This window comes from Tripterygium wilfordii, chromosome 12 (genome assembly GCF_013401445.1).
Source record: "Tripterygium wilfordii isolate XIE 37 chromosome 12, ASM1340144v1, whole genome shotgun sequence".
Taxonomy (NCBI): Eukaryota; Viridiplantae; Streptophyta; class Magnoliopsida; order Celastrales; family Celastraceae; genus Tripterygium; species Tripterygium wilfordii.
Window position 1 is genome coordinate 5,088,169 of NC_052243.1, and position 5,016 is coordinate 5,093,184.

Here is a 5,016-nt window from a genome sequence, read left to right on the forward strand (position 1 = left end):
TCTGAATTTCAATAGCTCCATGGGGTAATACCTGCACAACAAGAAAAGGGCCATACCATCGCGACTTGAGTTTACCCGAAAAAAGACGTAGTCGGGAATTGAACAGCAACACCTTTTGTCCAGGTAGAAATTCTTTGCGAAGGATGATCTTCTCATGAAAGTGTTTAGTTTTCTCCTTATAAATATTTGCATTCTCGTACGCATCATTGCGAATTTCCTCCAGTTCGTTGAGTTGCAGTTGCCTCTCTCTCCAGCAGCTTGGTAGTCAAAATTTTAATTTCTTGATGGCCCAAAAGGCTCTGTGTTCCAGCTCAACTGGTAAATGACATGCTTTCCCATACACTAACCGAAAAGGCGACATTCCAATGGGTGTTTTGTATGCTGTCCGATAGGCCCACAAGGCGTCATGAAGCTTCATAGACCAATCCTTGCAAGAACCATTCACTGTTTTCTCCAAAATCCGTTTGATTTCCCTATTCGAAACCTCAACTTGTCCACTTGTTTGGGGATGATATGGCGTGGCCACCTTCTGCAAGATGTTATATTTGGACAATAGAGACTTGAAGGCCTTGTTGACAAAGTGTCGTCCGCCATCACTAATAATTGCACGAGGAGTACCAAATCTTGGAAAAATGGTGCCTTGTAAAAACTTTAATACAACCTTGTGATCATTAGTCGGGGCAGCCATTGCTTCTACCCATTTTGAGACGTACTCAACAACAACTAATATGTATTGATTTCCACATGATGAAGGCAAAGGTCCCATAAAATCCATACCCCATATATCAAACAATTCAACTACTAAAATCCCCTGTTGAGGCATTTCATTGCGACGTGATAAATTGCCAGCTCGTTGACACTTATCACAAGTGATACACCATTGATGAGCATCCTTAAATAAGGAAGGCCAATAAAACCCACTCTGGAGTACTTTGTCTGCTGTCCTCCTTGGTCCAAAGTGACCTCCGCACGCATGGTGATGAGAAAACTCCAGCACACTACTTTGTTCAATGGCTGGTACACGCCTTCGGATTATTTGGTCAGCACAATACTTATACAAGTATGGTTCATCCCAAAAGTAAAATTTCACATCAGCTAAATTTTTTTTTCTTTGCTGAGTGCTCAGATTGGGTGGTAACCTGCCACTGGCAAGGTAATTGGTGATATCTGCGTACCATGGTGTTTCATGTTTAAGGGCAAACAATTTCTCATCAGGAAAATTTTCATTCAGAGGTAAGGTATCCTTTCCTTCATTGTGAGTGAGTCGAGATAAGTGATCTGCCACTAGATTCTCAGCACCTTTCTTGTCTCGCAACTCTACATCAAATTCTTACAACAATAACACCCATCTAAGAAGTCTTGGCTTGGCATCTTTCTTGGTCATAAGGTATCTTAATGCTGCATGATCGGTGTACACGATAACCTTAGACCCAATTAAATAGGACCGAAACTTCTCTAATGCGAAGATCACAGCCAGCATTTCTTTTTCAGTTGTGGAATAATTTTTCTGGGCATCATTCAAAGTTATGGATGCATAATAGATCACTTGTGGCAGCTTGTCTTTCCTTTGGCCTAGCACAACACCTACTGCAAAATCACTAGCATCACACATTAGTTCAAACGGCAAGTTCCAATCTGGAACTGTGATAATAGGGGCTGAAATAAGGAGTTGTTTAAGAGTGTGAAATGCATGCAAACAGGACTGATCAAACTCAAACTTTGTATATTTTGCCAACAAATTTGACAATGGTATCCTGAGTTTGGAGAAGTCCTTGATAAACCGCCGATAAAATCCAGTGTGGCCAAGGAACGAACGGACCTCTTTAACAGAGGTTGGTGGTGGTAAACCAGTGATCACATCAATTTTCTCCTTGTCCACTTCGATACCTTTGCTGGAAATCAAGTGTCCTAACACAATACCATGCCTAACCATAAAATTACACTTTTCCCAATTCAAAACGAGGTTAGTATCTCTGCATCTCTCCAAAACCAAAGCTAAATTTTTTAAACAATCATCAAAGGAGGAACCAAATACAGAAAAATCATCCATAAAAACCTCTATTATGCGTTCAACCATATCTAGGAAAATACTGAGCATGCATCGTTGGAATGTGGCTGGCGCATTGCACAATCCAAATGGCATCCGTCGGAATGCAAATGTGCCAAATGGGCAGGTGAATGTTGTCTTCTCCTGATCTTCCGGTGCTATGGCAATTTGATTATATCCTGAATAACCATCCAAAAAATAATAATGTGAGTGACCAGCTAACCGTTCTAACATTTCATCAATGAAAGGAAGGGGAAAATGATCTTTGCGAGTGAAAGAATTCAACTTCCTGTAATCGATACACACTCTCCACCCAGTTGCTTTTCGGGTAGGCACCAATTCTTTATTTTCGTTTTCGACCACCGTGATCCCCGATTTTTTTGGAACCACTTGTGTTGGACTTACCCATGGACTGTCTGAGATGGAACAAATTACCCCAACATCTAGAAGCTTCAAAACTTCAGTTCGCACAACTTCCTTCATGATCGGATTCAACCTTCGTTGTGCATCAATTGTTGGTTTGGCATTTTCTTCCAGATAAATTCTATGCATGCACATGGAGGGACATATACCTCGTATATCTGCTATAGTCCACCCGATTGCCTCTTTGTGCTCTCTAACGACCATCAATAATTTTTCTTCTTCAGTATCACTCAAATCAGAAGCGATAATTATGGGTAGAGTCTCTGCATCTCCAAGGAATACATATTTTAGATGAAGTGGCAGTGGTTTAAGTTCCAACTTTGGGGGCTTGCTGAATATATGGTATTGCTTGTGGGATAGGTGGTCCTAAAGGTTCAGCAGTTTGTCTCCATTTAAGTGGTGGAGCAGAATTTAGCACAGCCACCACGTCTGACACTTCATCAGCTGTAGCTTGAGTCAAATCAAGATGCTCAAACTGGTTTTTAATTCATCATTGCCAGCTTCAGTGATGAATTTGCTATGTACAAGCTGATCGATTATGTCCAATCGGTTGCACTCCTCTATGTCCATTGGTCTCTTCATGGCTGCAAATACTCGAAATTTCACTGATTCTCCTTCAACATTCATTGTCAATAGCCCCTTTTTTACATCAATTATTGTTCCAGCAGTGGCCAAAAATGGTCTTCCCATAATTATGGGAATATCTCGATCTTCTTCCATATCCAAAATAATAAAGTCTACTGGCAGCAAGAATCGATCCACTTTTATTAAAATATCTTCAACAATCCCAAGTGGAAATTTGATGGAACGATCTGTAAGTTGTAAGCTTATTGATGTTGGTTGCATCTTTCCGACACCAAGTTGCTGAAAAACAGATAATGGCATTAAGTTAATACTAGCTCCTAAATCAATCAAAGCTTTTTCAATTTGTAAATTGCCAATAACACAAGGGATTGTAAAGCTCCCTGGATCTTTCAACTTCGGTGGCAATTTGTTGAGGAGAACGACACTACACTCTTCGGATAGCATCACTTTCTCATGTTCCATGAACTTTCTTTTGTCAGTGAAAATATCTTTGAGGAATTTGGCATACGATGGTACTTGTTTGATTGCATCTAACAAAGGAATGTTTATATGAACTTTCTTGAACAGCTCCATGATATCCAGCATATGTCTATCCTTATTTTGCTTCTGAAATTGTTGAGGGGAAGGCAGAGGAGGTACGTAAACTTTCTCCTTTAATGGTGCTTCCGGTGCTGTACTAGGAGAAGTTCTTTCAGCCAGTTTTGGTTCTTCTAATTGCCTCTCTCTTGCTTCGACAGATGGTGATTTTGCTGCTGTATCTTCAGTTGTTGTACCCTCCATATTATCACCAGGGTCCTCATCTCTTCTGTCATAAGGCTTTCCACTACGTAAGGTTTTAATTGCCTTTGCTTGTTCTCTCCCTCTTGGATTTGCTTCAGGTTGACTAGGGAATTCACCCTGCTTCTTCTCACTCATCACATTAGCTAACTGTCCTATCTGCATTTCAAGTTTCTGGATTGAAGCCTGTGTAACTTGCATGAATTGAGCAAGTACGTCTTCAATTGGAGACTGTTTGGGGTCAGGTGTTTGTTGCGGTTGTGGAATTTTGGAGAACTGTCTTTGCTGATTTTTCCATGAAAAATTTGGATGATCTCTCCAGCCTGGATTGTAAGTGTTAGAATAGGGATTGTATCCTGCTTTATTCTATGAATATATTCCAAATGCAGATTCTTCTTGGCCTATAGGATTGTGTGGACACACCTCAATAGTATGCATAGTGCTAGAACACATAGCACATATCTTCTTCTTTCCAGCTAGTAGTTTCAGCTCATGTCTCAATTTTGCCACTTCTGCCTCAAGAATTGAGTTAGAATTAATCTCGCAGACACCTCGTTGTTTAGGGGCTGCTACTTTCTCTTCTGCATTTATGTCCCATTGTTGTGAATTCAAGCACATGGTTTCAAATATTTCAGTAGCTTCAGCTGAAGTCTTCATCGACAAACTACCTCCAACCGTAGCATCTATGGTTTGACGAGTTTGAGGTGTCAATCCTTCGTAGAAAAATTGGACCTTCTCATACTCATTAAAACCATGATGAGGGCAGCAAATAAACAAGTCATTGTACCGATCCCAACATTCATAGAATGGTTCCCCTTCGTTCTGAGCAAAGATACGAATCTCCCTCTTCAAAGCATTGGTTTTCTGAGTTGGAAAAAACTTAAGAAAAAACTTTTTAACCATCTCATCCCATGTATTGATTGATCGAGGAGGAGGGGAATTTAACCATGCTTTTGCTTTGTCTTTCAATGAAAACGGGAAAAGACGGAGTCTCACTTGTTCATCTGAAATCCCTGTGTAGTGAAAAGTGGAACATAAATCAAAGAATTCCTTCACATGAAGATATGGATCATTATTGCCATCTCCTCTGAACATGTTTAACATCTGGATATGTTGTATCTTTAACTCGAATTGCCCAGTTGCTGGAGCAAGAACAATACATGATGGAGCATTGTATACTATCG

At 40.3% G+C, this 5,016-nt stretch overlaps 1 non-coding gene across 1 annotated transcript; it reads left to right on the top strand.

The window, feature by feature from the left end:
• The first annotated feature begins 4,580 nt into the window (after window positions 1-4,580).
• On the top strand, window positions 4,581-4,689 carry LOC120011625. Its single transcript, XR_005471069.1, has one exon. It is a non-coding gene; the product is annotated as a small nucleolar RNA R71 (small nucleolar RNA).
• The last annotated feature ends 327 nt before the right edge of the window (window positions 4,690-5,016 follow it).